The 17772-nt window shown below is 48.3% G+C and overlaps 1 protein-coding gene across 8 annotated transcripts in view; it reads left to right on the top strand.

The window, feature by feature from the left end:
• Positions 1-7829: 7829 nt before the first annotated feature.
• The window catches only part of FAT1 (FAT atypical cadherin 1), a 139144-nt gene continuing 129201 nt past the window's right edge, over positions 7830-17772 (top strand). For 7 of the 8 annotated variants that reach the window (XM_032298880.1, XM_032298881.1, XM_032298879.1 and 4 more), the window contains exon 1: positions 7830-8158. The gene's annotated coding sequence lies outside the window, so the exon portion shown is untranslated. Of the gene's footprint in view, positions 8159-10670; positions 10819-17772 lie in introns of those variants that run through there. The other variant, XM_032298877.1, reaches the window with a different exon arrangement.

Raw genomic sequence — 17772 nt, 5'->3', positions numbered from 1 at the left:
TCTAATACACCGGTGACACAGACAGACGGATAAAGTTAACCTGCAAACGTTACAGCGAAGATTCGGAAGGTCTCAGAAGCTTGATCGATAACGAATGTCCCTCTCTTTTCACTGCCTTTTCAGGACAAACTAATTATAAGAGAGTAGAAAAAAACAGAAAGAGCTTGCCACTGACAAAGACTTTCTCCTGAGTCCCACTTTAGTGGGCTCCTCCAAGCCCCCCAGGCTGTGACCTTGGCGTCTGCACTGCCCACCAGCAGCAAGAATCCTGTGAGCCACGTTAAGTGGAACCCCCTCACTCCTGATGCATCCTCGCAGATGTTTTCCATCCATCCACGGACCCTCCCCATTTCATTCCCCGGCCGTGAGTCCCAGTTCTCCTGGCTGTGTTTGGAGTTGAGCTTCCTCTCTCTCCCCACGCAAGACGCGACTGCAGCGCGCTGCGGCTGTCTCAGTAGGACTGAATGGAGCCTGCCTTCCCATTTTCCGTCTGTTTTGGAACAAATGTTCAGCAGAGGGAAAATAATAAGGGAAATGTTGCTACTTGTTCTTGGTCTTTCACACACCTATCCACACAGAAGAGGAAATATTTCACAAATCGTTGCATAGAAAAGGATGGGGTGAGGGCGGGGGCAAACCATGCTCCTTCCTCAACATGCAAAGCGACCGAGCCCACTTAAAGAATCCTATCCTTAACACAAGTCTTAATTTGTTTCAAATGATTCTATTTCAAATAAAGGACCAAGTGTGAATAGAGTGGACCACATCACCAAATACAAGCTGACTTCGCTTTTTGGCCTGGAATTTGATATTGACAGTTAGAGGTACAAAGAAATTCAAATTCCAAATGTTCATAGAATTGAGGACAGTGGGCGCTTCCAGCTGACTAGTTTGTCCTCTGGTAAGTATTGGATATCTGGATTTGGTTAATATTCACTGTAGAGTCTAAAAATTATTCTGGGAGTATAAAAAAATTGGAAAATACACTAGAAAGGTTTCAGCTACTTGAGGAAAGAGCAGCAGTAGTGGAGAAAAGTCTTTTGGCTGAACAAATAAAATTTCATGTTCTTGTTTTTGTCTGCCATGATGACGGAACAACAGTCTGCAAGACTGAAGAATTTTGCATCTAAAAACCTCTTTCTCACTGCTATAGACTGTGTCTGTCTCTGTCTCCCAATTCACGTGTTGAAGCCCTAACCCTCGATGTGACTGCATTTGGAAACAGGGCCTTTAAGAAGGCAATTGAGGTTAAGTGAGGTCATAAGGTAGGGCCCTAATCCAATAGGACTGGTATCGTCCTAAGGAAGACACCAGAGCTTGCTCTCTGCATGCACGGAGCAAGGCCATGTAGGATAGAGAGAGAACGTGTCACCTACAAAGCGGAAAAGAGGTCACGCCAGAAATGACACTGTGGGCACCTTGATCTTGGTTCCTAGACCTCAGAAACATGAGAAAATTCTTTTCTGTTCCTTAAGCCACCCATTCAATGACATTTTGTTATGGCAGCCTAAGCAGGTGAGTGTACTCACCATGAAGAGAAAGCTTCCAGAATCCTTCAATCTTATCACTGGAGTTGGGCCCAATTTCTGTTGGCCAATGAGCTGAAGTATTTTTTTTTTTTTTTTGAGACCGAGTCTTGCTCTGTCGTCAGGCTGGAGTGCAGTGGCACGATCCCAGCTCACTGCAACTTCCGTTTTCTGGTTTCAAGCAATTCTCCTGTCTCAGTCTCCCAAGTAGCTGGAATTACAGGCATGCACCACCATGCCCGGCTAATTTTTTGTATTTTTAGTAGAGACGGGGTTTCACCATGTTGGCCAGGATGGTCTCGATCTCTTGACCTCACGATCTGCCCCCTCGGCCTCCCAAAGTGCTGCGATTACAGGCCTGAGCCACCGCGCCCAGCTGTAATTCCCAGGATATTGTAAAACGGGTTGCTTGCAGATGATGTCAACTGCAAGCAATGCTAATCCTAACGCTACTCAGATTAAATAATGTGGAGACTTACGTTCTCCCATCAAAAAAAAAAGGTCTTTGGTTAGCACGGTTCACTCAATGTCATCAAGGACCTTGATCTGGATCTGCCTTCCTCGGTTTAGGCCTCATCCTCGCTAATCAGAATAACTGTTGTAGTCCCTGCCATGACATCCTTATTTTTGTCTGCCATTATGATAGAACAGTAGTCTGCAAGACTGAATCATTTTGTATCTAAAAACTTCTTTCTCCGATAATCAATCTCTCTTGTGGTTCTTTCTTAGGAGGGAGGAAGTTTTTTTTCCCAGAAGCCTCCAAGAAACTTCCTCTGCCTCACTGACTACCCTTGATCAACATGCGCATGACAAGAAATCTAGAACCACCCTGAAGGGTTTAGATAATGATCTGTTAGGGAATGGATGTTGGGAATATATCACCATACCTCATTAAAGTTTCTGCATTAGATCAGCTTTTGTGACTAAAAACTTCTGCCAGGAAAAGGGATGAGATTTAATAGTAAAAAAGTACAGATAGAGGAAATATTCCAAGGGTAAAATTACCAGTTGTCATGTGTAAAGCATCAATGGAGAGAAAGGAGAATTGGAGAGAGAAAATTAACAAAACACTCGTGGTTCCAGACCCGGAGAGAGAAGAGCGAGGTCTGAACGGAAATGCTGACCACGCAATCATGTGACATCGTCCTTGTCAGAGTTCACTGAGAATCACTGGTGTGTATTTTTCTGCTGTTCAGCCTAAACAAGTAAAAAGCCAGACTACAATTTTGGAATCGAAAAGCAATGCATCTAAGAGTATGCATATATATATGAAAATGTGTAATCCAAACAAATAATGGATGTATTTTGTGTATGTATTTGTAAACACAATCACTGATGCTCTCATTCTGATTAAAGGACCTACTTTCACAAAATTATTTATCCACATTTGTAGCGTGCAACAAGAGAGCATTTTCCTGCAGCTATTATTTGATAGTTTTTTGATGCCCTCCGAGGCCAATTCTTAAACCACAAGCTTGCTGACCTTTCGGGTAAAACTGTGATGGTTCCTGACGTGTGCAAATGTGGAGCAGGCAATGAGTTAGCACGCAACAGCAGACGGAGTGTTCGTTTGGAGGCAGCCAGCCCCGGGTTTCAGTCTGAAAGCTGATCCAGTGTGTTCAGCTACCTCAAACCTCAGCTTTCATCTGTAAAATGGGAGTAGGGTATTAATTGCTAACGCCTCCCAGGATTGTGTAAGAATGGCATGAGATAATGCATATAAAGAAGTTGGAACCAAGTCCAGAGCATAACTGGCAATAAATACATGTGACTGACTATTGGTTCTACAAAGCTTCATCGCTGAGATGGGAGTGGCATGGGGAGATATAGTAGGTAAATTTGAGGAGATTTGAGGAGAATGATGATACTGTAGTCACAATTCTTCTTCTTCTTTTTTTTTTTTTTTTTTTTTTTTGAGATGGAGTTTCCTCTTGTTGCCCAGGCTGGAGTGCAATGGCGCGATCTCGGCTCACCGCAACCTCCGCCTCCTGGGTTCAGGCAATTCTCCTGCCTCAGCCTCCTGAGTAGCTGGGATTACAGGCACGCGCCACCATGCCCAGCTAATGTTTTTGTAGTTTTAGTAGAGATGGGGTTTCACCATGTTGACCAGGATGGTCTCGATCTCTTGACCTCGTGATCCACCCGCCTCGGCCTCCCAAAGTGCTGGGATTACAGGCTTGAGCCACCGCGCCCGGCCTTCTTTTTTTTTTTTTTTTTTTGAGACAGTTTCATTCTTGTTGCCCAGGCTGGAGTGCAGTGGTGCAGTCTCCGTTCACTGCAACCTCCACCTGCTGGGTTCAAGTGATTCTCCTGCCTCAGCCTCCCAAGTAGCTGGGATTACAGGCGTGCACCACCATGCCCAGTTAATTTTTGTATTTTTAGTAGAGACAGTGTTTCGCCACGTTGGCCAGGCTCATCATGAACTCCTGACCTCCTGATCCACCTGCCTCGGCCTCCCAAAGTGCTGGGATCACAGGCATGAGCCACCTTGCCCAGCCAGAAATCTATCTTTACAGAGGAAAGTGAGGATCCCAAAATTCAGTATTAACCAAATAAATTCAAACTGCATGTGTCAAAGACAAGATTCAAAACAGGTCTTCTAACCTCAAGTCTAATACTCTTTCTACTGCGTACTTCTATTGAGAAAGTGCCTTAACTGTCAGTTGCTGGAAGATTTGTTGCTTACTGCTCAAAAAGTTACATTCAGAATCCTTCAATTACTGAGCTGGGGAAGCATCACAAAAATTATATTTATCTTGCAACATCTGTTCCCAAACTACCTGGGCATGTTGCCCTTATATTTGAGGGACAGAATGTCTACAGCCACCCTACTTCACTATGTATCTGTCTTTAAAATGAAAGTATACTTTGTACCTTTTTTTTTTTTTTTTAAATGGTTAGCCATTAGTAGGTGATTTGTAATACCTCCAAATACTTTCCCAAGTGACTGGTTATGGCGTCGGAAATTTCATCATCGGAATAAAATTTTATCGTTTTAAGTGTAGCTTTACCAGGCGCTGTGGCTCATGCTTGTAATCCCAGCTCTTAGGAGGCAGAAGTGGGAGGATAGTTTAAGCCCAGGAGTTCGAGACCTGCCTGGGCAACATAGCGACACCCCATTCTCCACAAAAAGGAAAAAAAGTGTAGCTTTAAGAAAGCCTTTGCTATATAGGCTGAGTGTGATGGCTCACTCCTGTAATCCCAGCACTTTGGGAGGCTGAGGCAGGCGGATCATCTGAGGTTGGAGTTCGAGACCAGCCTGGCCAACATGATGAAACCCTATCTCTGCTAAAAATGCAAAAATTCGCTGGGTGTGGTGGTGGGCGCCTGTAATCCCAGCTCCTCAGGACGCTGAGGCAGGAGAATGGCTTCAACCGGGGAGGCGGAGGTTGCAGTGAGCTGAGATCACGCCACTGCACTCCAGCCTGAAGAACAAGAGGGAGACTTCGTCTCAAAAAAAAATAAAATAAAATAAATAAAAGAAGAAACCCCTTGCTATAATGCCCTGGGAAGCAAGGAAGTATATTATTATGACATACTCCTACCCATAGTTAACCAGCACTGATTCTGATCGGATTAACTATGTGTCTGATGTTCTAATGGCTCCCTCTGAGAGTACACGCCGATTCTGGAGAAGAGCTATATTTGAATGCAAAGGGTAAAATAATTCCAAGGAATGGGCGGGGAGGTGGAGAGGGCTGACACTTCCTCTCACCTCCAGGAAGGGGAGGCCACAATGGTCATGCCAGCAGAGGAGAAGGCAGCAGCAGAGGAGAAAGGAGTGAAGGGAACACACCCATGGTGGGAAGCCAGGAGTCAGTCAAGTCTGCTTACAAGTATTGGGTCTAGGGCTGTTCCTGAAAATGACTGAAAATTGTTTCTTGGCTTTAAATCTATGATTTCCCCTGGTTTTATTAGTCAGCAAAGACAGAAATCAACTAAAATGCCATGTTAATATTTCTTAATCCCTAAGCAGTCATTAAATCTTGAGTCTTACATACTTTCACTCTGCATGTTGTTGGTACTTGATAAATATTTGCTGAATGAATGAATCCTTCCATGATTCTGGGTCCTCCCTTATACTTCAGAAGTGACTCAGTATCGGTCACATTGTAAGTCCAGTAGAACTCTGTCATGATGAAATGTTAATCTGCTCTGATCAATACAAATACAGTAGTCCCTAGCCAGACGTGGTCATTGAAAGTTGGAATGTAGCTAGCAAGACTAAGGAAGTCATTCTAATTTAGTTTAAATGGAGGTAGCCACATGTGGCCAGTGGCTACATACTGCATTAGACAGCACAGCTCTAGAGGTTTTGTTAAGTTTTCTGCCCATTTCTCACTTGGAAACTAGCTATTTTGATTAATATCATTGTTATTCATAAGTTCCTATAATTTGTGATGTTTATCTTTTTGAATAGAAATGATTTGGTTTATGACAATTTTAAAGTTAGTATAGCAAACCAAATGGACTTGAACCAGAAGCCTCTTGGGGTGAATTTATTGTGAATCATTTCGAGGACGTGCAGTATGTGGTCTATTTCTAATTTCAGCTATTGACACAAAAGGAGTGAGCCTGTGCAGTTGAAACGGTCAAGCAGGGCAGTCTGCTGGGCACTGACAGGCTGGCCTCTCAAGCCAGCCTCTGTCCTTCTCAGGAATCTGGCACTTCCAGCTGCCCCTGGGGTCTGCAGGAGCTCTAAAATCCCTTCCCATATCCGTCCATGTCCTAACTCCTTAGACCCCCTCCTCCCTTCCAAATCAAAATGTACCTTTAAGGGGAGGCTTAGGCAGGAGGCTCCCTTGAGCTCAGGGGACATGACTTCAGTCTTGAGACCTGGGAGAACCTCGAATCAGTGGTGATGATGTTGATTTTATGGATTAAAACCTGAGACATTGCGAAGGAGGGAGCAGGGGATGGTAAGAAAGCTAATATTGTTTAAGTTCCTACTGTGTGCTTGCCAGACACTTCATATGACACTCAGTAAAAATGCCGTGCCTGCATGTGTAACTTATCTCCCTGGCAAATAGAGTTCAGTAATTTTTTTTTTTGAATGGATAAACACTTGAATACATTTTTACCACATAAAGCAGATATTAGTCCTATATCACAGATGAGCACACTGGCATTTAGAGAAGTTATGACTTCAGGGCTAAACACACACAACACTCCAGTCACCTAATCTTGTTCTCTCCTTACTGTTTAGCTCCCTGCCCAGTTTCCTCTGTCCTCAGGATTTTGATTTTGACCTTTGAAAACGAACGACCAGCTAAACCGATCAACATATTTATACCAATGGATGCAAATATACTGACAGAACGGCCGCCCCGAACCCCCTTTTGCAGGGATCTTGAATTTTAATGACAGTCTTCTGGCGACAGTGTCAACTCACAGAAATGGCTCCCTCGGAATTTCACGCTGTTCAGGAGATAATTTATTTTGGTACTTTAGTGGCATTAAAAATATATTCCACAGCAGATATTTTCCTGGAGGCTGGACACTCACATAGAGACGACGCATTCTTTATAAACTAAGCCTCAACAGTGTTTGCATTTGTCTAAGTAGACACCATCTCCAGGAGGAGGCAGTGATTTGAGTACCAGCCCGATCACCACGGACGATTTGTAAGACACCTTAGGAAGTGGCTCCTCCCCTGTCCTTTCGCCCCCTCCCCTCAGAACCTTATAAGCTTCCGAGTGCGGGCGAGACCAGAGGAGCACTGGGAAGGAATCTGAAAATAAAATCACAGCCCAGTGATTTTCAACACAAAGACCACGAAGAGCGTAATGGAGCCCTGAGAAAGCATCGCATCCAGAAGTTGGAGGCCCGCAGGGGACACGCCGTCCAGGCCGTTCCGCGCAGACCGTTCCTGGTTCCGCGCAGTGAACAGCGGCCGGCGGCCGCCGCGAGGAGTCCCGGCTGCAGAAGGGGGAGAGCAGCGCCCGCGGTCCGCGGCGTGGGAACCGCCGCCCGGGCGCTCCGCTTGCCGGGAGGTGCGCGCGGCGGGGCCCGGGGGGCTCGGGCGCTGAGTGCGAGGAACGCCCGCGCGCGCCGGCGCCGGAGACGCGGCCGAGGGAGGAGGGCGGGCGTTTCCCCCGCGCCGCGGCCGCGGGGCCGGAGACTGCAGAGCCCGGGGACCCCCCGCCGCCTCCGCGCCCGAGGCCGCAGCGACTGCCCGGGCGGCGCGCGCAACCGGAGAATCCCGTCCGCGCCCGGGGCGGGGGGCGAGGCGGGGCGCTGACGTCACTCCCCTCCCCCGCCGCCGCCGGGAGGGAGGGAGGGAGCGGGGAACGGGGTGGCGAGGCTCCGCAGCCGCAACTCCTGCACTCGGCGTCTGGCTGCCCGGGCGCGTCCCGACAAACTTGGCCGCTCCCGGGCCCCCGCGCCGGCCCCGCGCGCTCCATTCTCGCCTCCGTTCGGCGCTTAAGATTGCCCGGGTCGGGAGCCTCCGGAGATGCGGCCGCCCGGGTCCCGGCGGCACGGACGGTGGCACTCGGGGTAGGGACGCGCTGAAGATCCCGGGGAGGCAAAGTTGGAGCTTCACACCCGGCTCCTAACGCGGATCCACGTCGCGCGGGGGGTGCGGAGCTGCGGGGACTGCAGAGCCCAGCGCCGAGGACTCGGTCAGACCGGTAAGTTCTTTGTTCGAATCCTGCGTGCCCTTTAGCATTGAAGTTTAAACGTGAATGGTACTACGTGGGGTGTGTGGCTCCAGGCGAGTGCGGGGAGCGTGTGCGTCCTGCTGGCTCTCCGCTCGCGGAGCTGCGCATCCCTCTGAAAGATTCGCAGGAATTCGTAAAATGCATCCAGAGCACTGTTCAGAAGAACTTGAGGAGCGATGCTGTTTGTGCATTATTTTGAATGTAACTTATTATAGCAATGGTGCCCGGGGCGGGTGCACCGGGGCCGCGAGATCTGCAGGGGCGCAGCGCCCTCTAGTCCGGGCACCTGGCGCGGCGCGCTCCTTGCTGGGTTCTGCGCGGTTGCGAACCTGGACCTCCCCGGCGCTCGGCGACGTGGGCGCTTGCTCACCCCAGTCTTCACTGGCCACCCGCCCGGGCCCGTTCTTTATATGATTTACGAAAATCAGCTTGGGAGGACTGGATGCAGAGGCCGTGCTGGAGGAAAGCGTTTTGTTTTGGGAACCGTCCCCCAACCCCCTCCCTAATTTCCCAGAGCCTTCGGGGACCGGGTTTTTAGGGAGGGTCGATTATTTAAAGAACAGATGTGGAAGCTGAACCACATTTCTCTCTCATTTGAAAATAATTCGATGGTAGATAGCTAATAGGCACGTCCGTTTCGCTTTGGTGGCGCTTACGGATCGGTAGCGTCGTGGCAGAGCCGAACTCTGAAATCTCCATCCCTGGCTCTCGGCGGCGCCTGCGGCGACGAAGTGCAACTTCTTTCAGGCAGTTAGATTTCTCAGGGGGGCTGGAAAATCTGGATTCCGAAACAGTTGTAAAACATCTAGTAAGCCCTAGTAAGCGTTGTAATTTATTAATGATTGATAATTTTCTCCAGGAATTCTTTTGTGCCATTTAAAAAAATCCCGTGCTTTTGTGTCAGGGAAGGGTATCTTGTACTTTTTACTGTTTTTCTTTCCCCTTTTAGCACCACTCCCGCTCCCTCGCCCCCAGGAAACGACTCGAGTTCCGGTGTGGTTGGGTTTTGCCTAGAGTTAGAAATCGGCTAGCGGCAAAAGCCGGTTGGGCTTGGAGATCAGGTCACCCGCTTTCGAGGTGTTCCATGTATGAAATTGACCTGTAACTCCAGAAGCACTTGGAGCAATGATGGCCGTGGCAAACACGTCTCTGGATGATGGCGTTCGTGTTTGCTGGATGTGTGAATCGGTGTGTATTCTAACTGGTGGGCAGGGAATATAACATAGAGCTACCAACCGGCACACTCATCCTGCAGGCATTATTTTTCCTTCCCAGCCATCACCTGCTAGAAACCTTTATTTTTTTTCCCCCAGTCACCTTTAAGATGACTTAAAAGGTGACTGCGTTAACTTTGAACCAAGGAAATTCCTTCTTACACTTGACTGCCCCGCCGTTCTCCTCCCCGCCTCGCTCCCTCCACGGGTCCCAGGGAAATCGGATCTCTTTGTCTTCCCAGTGTTAAAATGTCTGAGTCCCACAAACTTTCCGAGGTCAAGTCCGCCCTCTAGTCCGGGCTGCGTCCAGCGCCTGGAGCCCTCCGGGCTTTGGCCGAGTCCGCCCAGCGCCGAGCCCGCCGCTGGAGTTCTGCCCGCGCCGGGGATGGGCTCCACGCCCGAGACGCGCAGGCTGGGCGCCCGGCGCGGGGAGTTCTCGGAGCCGGCGTCTGGGCGCCGAGGCTTGCCCTCTGCCTAGGAACGTGCAGTTGTCGGCCTGGGGTCAAGCTTTGCGGGTCCCTGGGGCCGACTCCCGGGCTAAGAAGCCCGCGGGACGCGGCGGGGGCCTTTTGTCCCACAGGCCTGGGCGCCGGGGGTGTCCGCGGGAGAGGCCAGCACTTGCAGCCGGCGGCGGGGAGGGCCTGGGGTCTAACTTGGCACGAAAAGGTTGCGGGGAAAGCGTTTCCATTTTCTGGGGACTCCGTGTGGATGGAAGGAGGAAGCAGAGGCCGACCTGGCTGCATTCCTTTGGAGACCTGGAGGGCGGCTTCAGGCCACCAAAGCGCCGCGGACCCGGAACCGCGCCATTCAAACGCAGATTCGGGGACTCCCCGAGGGCTCCAAAGCCGAAGGGCTGCCTCTGCGAGGCTCTCTCTTTAGGCCCCAGCTTTTTTTTTTTGAGCTCCGCTAACGTTTCCCTTTCCTGGCGGGCGCATTCCCGTGTTCCTTGCACCGCGCCTGTGGCTGGCGGTGACTAACCAGGGCCGCCCTCCCCCTCCGCGCCGCGCGAGACCACCCCGGGCGCCCTCTAGCCTCCCAGCTCGGAGCTGGCGTTCGCAGGGACCGGGCTCTTCGGCGTGGCCGGACTCGCGGGCCCCGAACCCGCTGCGGGGGAAAGTCTGCTCGAGTTTCCGCGCCCGAGAAACGAGCGCCGGCGCCGGCGGGCGTGGCCGGGGCGGAGGGATCCGGCGGGAGGGGAGGGTGAGGCGCCGGCGCCGAGCTGGACGGCCGGGAGCCGGGGCGGGCGCGGGGAGCCGGGGGCAGGCGCGGGGTGCGGGGCGCGGGGCGCGGGCGAAGGCACTATGCGGACGCGCGGCCTGGGCGAGGCTCCCGGCAGGCCCGGCCCCCACTCGGGGGCGCGCTGAGACGGCGGGTGAGCGCCCCGAGAACGCCGTCAACACTTGGGGCCAACTTTGGGTGAGTTAGGTGGGGCGCGGGCCGGGGCGCGCTGCGCGCTGCGACGCCGGATCCGTGGGTGCCCGCCGGGTCCCCGGTTCGGGCCCTGGCGCTCCCGAAAACGGATGAGCGCGCGAGCTCCCGGAGGTGGCGTGACTCGGTCCTTCCCACTTGTGAAGTTCGGCGCTGGCGGCGGGTCCCGGCAGCGGAGCGGGAGGAGGCGGCCGCGCGAGGCCGGTGCGGAGCCATTGCTGGGGTCCCATCCTTGCTGGCGCGCCGCCTTCCCTCCGGGAGCTCGCCGGGCCGCGGCGGCCTCGCGGTCTCCTGGCTCATCCCGCCGTCCGCGAAGGACCTGTCGCTGAGCGTGCCCGCGCGGGAGCCCTGGGTCTCGGGGTCTCGGGGTCCCCGGGTGTTTGCGCCCTGCAGGAGCGCTGCCCCGCGGTGCAGAAGCAACCGGTGGACTGCGAGCGAAGGGCTGCGAGGTCACATTTCGGAGCCGAACATCTACACAATGTGCGATTTGTCTTCTCTGCAGAAGAAACTTTTAAGATCTTTTCAAAAGGCAGAGGTTTTGGTTCTTCATTGCCTTAAACAAAACCCCAAAACCTTGGCGCTTTCTTTCAGAGAGCCAACTTTCTGTTGTGTGTTCGATTTTTTTGTTCCCACTGATGTGAATTTCAAGACTCTGGAAACAAGGACGCATTGTATGAGTTAGGAAAGTAAACTCATAAATATTTTCTATGCAGTTAAGTTTTTTTTTTTTTTTCGTGTGTCTGAACTGTGGTTTCATTAAGTGGCTTTTGTTAAGCAATTCCCGGGTGCCTGATCGAGGCGATTTTTTTTTTTTTTAAACTGGATATTTACAGTGACTTAGTATGAGAAAAGATAGAAAAGAAAATGACCTTCAGTTATTCATTTCTTTTTCAGAAGCAGGTTCTTAATGCCTCATATATTCAGATACAGGTTTCGGTAGTTTAAGAAGGTATCTGCGTGTGGGAATCAGATAATGGTGGTGTTTTTCACACTGTCCTTAATGAGTTTGGTTATGCTGTCCAACACATCTAGTTGTTACAGGGACCTTTGAAAAGGTGTTTCACCACTTAATAGTTAATTGTGATATTTGTCTTTGCCTTTATGTCCTGGGAGGAGAGCTCTGATTCCACAATTAGAATTATTCCTATGTATTTAAGATGTAAAAATACTGAAAACATTATGTAATTTTTTTAAAACAACAGTTGGTATAAGCCTTGAGTGATGCTAAACGTGGCCTTTAACAAGCCCCGGGTAAGGTTTGATTTGAATGAGGTTTCCATTTGTATACCCCTTTTCTGAAAAATGTGCACGTTAAATGAGCCAAATTCTTTGGTACTCTGAAAAGAAGTGAGGTTGTCAGAGGACTTTATACAATCATTTTGGGTCGCCTGTATATTCATTTGTCTCTTTTCATTAGTCACTAGAAGTAGTATCTCTGTTGGGCTCTCATTATGTTAGTAGATCATTTAAATCCATGGTCTGGTCAGTTACCTAAAGAGAATCTTTAAAAATTACGCACAAACTAATTCTGCTTTCATTGCCTTTACCATCCTCTACCTTTCTAGTGCCTTTACACTTCGCTTTGAGGCCCCTTTGAAGCAGATGTTTCTTTGAATGTTAGTGGTGGATAGGCTCTTAGAGATTATGTTTTAATGCTTTACCCACTTGCTTTCCACCCAAGTTTGGCTGATTTTACGTAGAATCAATAAGCCACATCAAATTAGTACATTATTATTGCATTAAATTCTGTCTCAGTGGCATAATTTGTAGCCTAAAGGACCTGATTTAATAGCAGGGAGCCATAAGTCTAGATGTGCTGTTTTATCTTTATGAGTAGGGACTTGCAGTGGATACGTGTTCTTTTGACCAAATTACACAGAAGTTGAAGCCAAACTCTTATCTTTTGGTCTCACTTAATTGTTCAATTTGCAAGTGTTAATTATCCCTAAAACACTAGAGAAGAGTTTTTGAAATGAGTGATATAGGTCAATTAAAATTAGGAAGTTGCCATATCTGAGGGGAACTTTTCATTTCAAAAATATATTCTGATGAGGAATCCGCATATTTTACTTTTTCAAGTTTTTAAAACCATCTTTCTTTTTTTGTAAGTCCCAGATTTAAATACATTGCTTGAATTCGTACTTAATTCTAAGGGTTCATTATGTATGTGAAGACAAGTCTATAAAGTAATAATAATAAAGTCTTCTATGTACTGCTTAGGAAAATCAGTCATTATTTAATCTACATCCTTCATAGAATATTAAAGTTAGAGCTTCATGATACTCTGAAGCACGGACACTCATCTGGTGACTTCTTTCTGAGCTGCTGGAAATGAGCTCTCTACCGAGCAGCCATCTGCAGGGTTGTTCCTGGCCTGGTGGTTGTGCTTGGGTTTTCTGTTAATTTGCGAAGGAGGCGTGTTTTATTTTCCTGTGTTATCCCTCTCCATATGTTCTCCCCTACACAGTCTTACCTCCCATTCCCGCTCTTTTGTCCACCCACCAATCAAACAACAGTGGACCTCCTCTGTGTCAAACATTGGACCAGACGCAACATCTAGTGCTGAGCAATCATGTTTCCTGCCCTCAAGCAGCTTGTAGTCCAGTGAGGGAGAGGACAAGTGAACAGTCTCTTATAGACCAGTGTGGTAAGAGATCCATTCAGGTCAAGGTAGTCCATGGCAGCACCTCAGTGAGCTGGGGAATCTGGGGCAGGTGGATTTAGGATAGGGTGAGTTCTGAGGGACGCCTGAATTGGAGGGGAGCAATTCAAGCAGAGGAAATGATGTTATAGAAAGCATAGTGTGGCTTGTGGCGTGATGAGTGGCGAGCAAGTCTGGAGACCTCAGCATACCGTGCGATCTTCTGAAAAGGATTAGCTTCTCTCTTCGTCTAGGTGGAACGTAGATAATCTTGACTGTGACTTAAATCATCTCATTAAATGGAGGATTATTTTTTATGAGGCAGAAGTTAAGGAGAGAGAAAAAGAAGGAAATGTTAAAGAGAAAGGTGAAAATAGACAAGCTGTATGTGAGGAGCGGAGGGTAAGAACAGAAGAATCTTTGGAAGGGACGAGGTGGAGATGTCCATTGGTGTAGAGCCTGCACCGCTAGGTGTTGTTACTGGCTCAGGACAGCTTGGCTGCTGGACGTGTTGCCCGTCTGTGGGAAGGTACACCTATTTGGTTTGAAATAAGCAGCAGTGTTGGGAAATCAGATTAGGAAATTAGGTAGAGGTCAGATTGTCAAAGATCTTTAATACAAGGTTAAGAAGAATATACTTAGCAGGCTCAGGGGAAATATTGAATACTTTCAAACCAGGGAATAATGTCACAAAGAAGTTTGAATAGGTTGTCAGAGGTGGGGGGCAGAAAGCAGGAATGCCGAAAGACTGTGGGAATACCGTATGTGAGCAAATACACATATGAACTAGGTGGTAGAGCAGAAATGCAAAGGGAACAATTTTGAGAAATTGAGAAAGAAAAAAATGTGAAGGCTGGACGACTTCTGAGACCTGAAGGTTTGAGAGGGAGGAGGCCGTAAAGATTTTAGTCCGTCCTTCAGTTTCTCAAATACATGAGTCCAAAGGATTAGGCAGGTTCCTCGAATTCCCGCAGTTGATTAGTGACAGAGCTGCAGCGAGGTTCCAGGCTCCACGTTTGATGTTCTCCCAGCCCCTTCCTTTGTGTTTGTCTTGCTAGTTTAAAACTTGGTTGATTTGGGAAGTGGCGAGATTGGAAGATACACGGGAAGAGCTGTTACTTTGCAACGGCCAATGGGTGAAAAGTCTGTATAGTCGTCCCTTGGTATCTAAGGGGAATCTGGGGTTTTAGACCCAGATCTGAGGATGCGCAAGTATCTGATATAAAATGAGGTACTATTTGTATTTTTATTGTTTCATTGTTTGTTTATGTTAAAGCTGATCCCAACCTGGGGTTGGTTGGATCCATGAATGCAGAGCTCTCCTGTAGGGAAGGCCAATCATGTAACAGGTTTGACGCTGTGTCAGGAGGAGTGTTAGGAGGCACTTGAGAGAGGTTAGAGCTGAAATTGCAGATTTGCTGCACTGATCCTTCATGATTTGAGGCAGAGTGGATGAGATCTTTAAGAGTGGTATGCATGTGGAGGAAGAGTTAGAAGACAGAAGGTTGTAATGCCAGAGTTTTCGGTGAGTCAGCGTAGAGTATAAAAGAGTAGTTGAAGAGAATCAGGAAGATGTAATTCATTTTTCATACCTGTGCATTGCTTCTTTGTTTCTGGGGACTCTGTGACCCTGTGAAAGATCAGGAGTGTTGGGGAGGGGAGTGAGTAGTGTCAAAGGTGACGTGAAGTCAAGGAGGATGAGCGCTGAGAAAAGGTCACTGGCTTGGCATTAGCTTGGTGATGCCATAACAGCTGTTCTGCCAGGGTGGACTGCAGGACCTCTGTGGAGCTGCGTTTAGCGGACAGGAGTTCTGAGGAAGTCAGGGTGGTGCTGCAAAGCTCCTTTTCCTGAACTCTTTGCCAGTGTAAGGAAAGAGAAGAACAAGGGTGTTCGTTTGAAAGAAGCAAAGGTTTGATTGAAGTTTATTTTAAAAATTTATTTATTTTTTTCGAGATGGAGTCTCGCTCTTTTACCCAGGCTGGAGTGCAGTGGTGCGATCTCGGCTCACTGCAACCTCTGTCTCCTGGGTTCAAGCAGTTCTTCTGCCTCTGCCTCTGAAGTAGCTGGGGCTACCGGCGCCAACCACCACGCCTGGTTAATTTTTGTATTTTTTGTAGATATGGGGTTTCGCCATATTGGTCAGGCTGGTTTTGAACTCCTGACCGCAGGTGATCCGCCCTCCTTGGCTTCCCAAAGCGCTAGGATTACAGGGGTGAGCCACAGCGCCGGACAAGTTTATTTTTAACAAGGGGAAGAACAGAACCTGTGTGTGTACGGATTCAGCACTAGGTGTCAGGAGTGGGAGGAGCTGCGGAAGAGGCAGGATTTTATGACATCGGAATATCTTTATTTGCTGCTAGGGTGGGTGGCATCTCTTCTTGAGGTGAAGAGAACATTTTAAGGAGAGGAGGGAAGATGAAGGACTTTTCTCCCCGAAGATTTCCGTTTTCTTGCTAAACATGGAACATTCACTTTGCTGGTCCATCATTTAGAGAAGGGTTGACCGGAATCTAATTATACAGGGAGCCCAGTTCAACGTATAAAATAAAGGCTTACCAACTTGGGAGTGGAGGAAGTGGCCAGTGGTGATTACCAGTTTCTCTGCCAAAATGTCATTTAAATTACTTCTCTTTGTGGAGAAAAATACATTAGATGAGATGATCTCAACTCACAAGAGGTAAACAGTCTGTTTATTGAGCTTCTTCTTGGGCAAGGTTTGTCCTGGAATGGGGATGAGGAGAAGGTGCTTGGAGAATAAGGAATATGTAGAGAGGGGAAAGAGAATAGCGCAGAAATGCCTCACCCTGCCAGGAATAGACACACAGCCACGATTACCCGTCCTGTCTTGTAGGTCCCGGCGGCACAGAACAGCTGCAACCAGTCATCTTCGTAGGGCCAACAGACACGTTTTGGAGGTTCATGTGGATACATAGCTTTTATATAGAGGCTGCTTAAAAAATAGGACATCTGTGTAACTTTGTTAAGGGCAGGAACCCTTCAGGAGTCTCATTTTGGATTGATTAAAGCATGTCCATGCTGAAGTTTTCTGAAAAAGTCAGATTGTAGCTCCACACTGTCACTATCAGTAGAGACCATTCCCGGGGTTAAACTGGAAGCAGTTGTTGGTCATCAGAAGGCAATATTTAAATTACGTCTTGCTAAAGTTATCAGATTTTCCCCAGTCAAAGCTTACAACGTATAAGTGGAATTAGCAGAAGTAATTAAACAGCACATACCAAGCCTAAGCCCGCTGCTTAATTTCTCGGGTCATATAGCTTCCCCTGTTCATACTGAAAATCATATCATATGAAGATGGGTGGCAAAGAATTAGTATGCACCCAGAATATGCACAGGACCTACTCATTAGTGTTTCAGTGTAACAATGAAAGCTTTTAAAAGTACTGACGTGGCTAGGATAATTGAACTAGAAAAATTGAGAGGTTTTTTTCCTGTTAAAATTATCTGGAATGTCTGAAATTTTAGAAATTATTAAACATTTAATATACAGTAAATATATATATTTTTTAAAGCCATTTACCCTGGGCACGGTGGTGCACGCCTGTAATCCCAGCACTTTGGGAGGCAGAGGTGGGTGGATCACTTGCAGCCAGGAGTTTGAGATCAGCCTGGCCAGCATGGCGAAACCCTGTCTCTACTAAAATAAAATTAGCTGGGCATGGTGGTGCACGCCTGTAGCCCTAGCTACTTGGGAGGCCGAGGCATGAGAATCACTTGATCCCGGAAGGCAGAGGTTGCGGTGAGCCAAGAATGCACCACTGTGCTCCAGTCTAGGTGACAGAGCAAGACTGTCTCACAAAAAAGGTAACTTACAATTCATAATCTCTTGACAACTTCGTGACATTGCTTTTAAAATGTCTTTGCCTGCCAGGCACAGTGGCTCACGACGGTAATCCCAGCATTTTGGGAGGTCGAGGCAGGTGGATCACTTGAGCTCAGGAGTTCGAGACCAGCCCGGGCAACATGGTGAAACCCCATCTCTACAAAAATACAAAAAATTGGCTGGGCATGGTGGTTCGCCCAGCTACCCTGCAGGCTGAGATGGGAGGATCACTTGAGCCTGGGAGGTTGGTGCTGCGCCGGTGCACTGCGCTTCAGCCTGGGAGACACAGCAAGACGCCATCTCAGGAAGAAAAAATGCTTCCAATTTAGATATCTTTAAAAAACGCTTTAGAATGTGACACTAAACTGAACTTGAAATTCTAAATTTCAATAATGAGTTAAATTTTGCTGCTGCTTTCACCATGTTGATAGAAAATGAGAGTGGAGAAGAGCGTGCTGA

The sequence above is a fragment of the Sapajus apella genome, unplaced genomic scaffold (genome assembly GCF_009761245.1).
Source record: "Sapajus apella isolate SASKATOON/1434 unplaced genomic scaffold, GSC_monkey_1.0 scaffold39, whole genome shotgun sequence".
In the NCBI taxonomy this organism is placed as follows: Eukaryota; Metazoa; Chordata; class Mammalia; order Primates; family Cebidae; genus Sapajus; species Sapajus apella.
The sequence above is the reverse complement of the archived record's forward strand: the minus strand, read 5'-3'. Positions and strand labels throughout refer to the sequence as shown.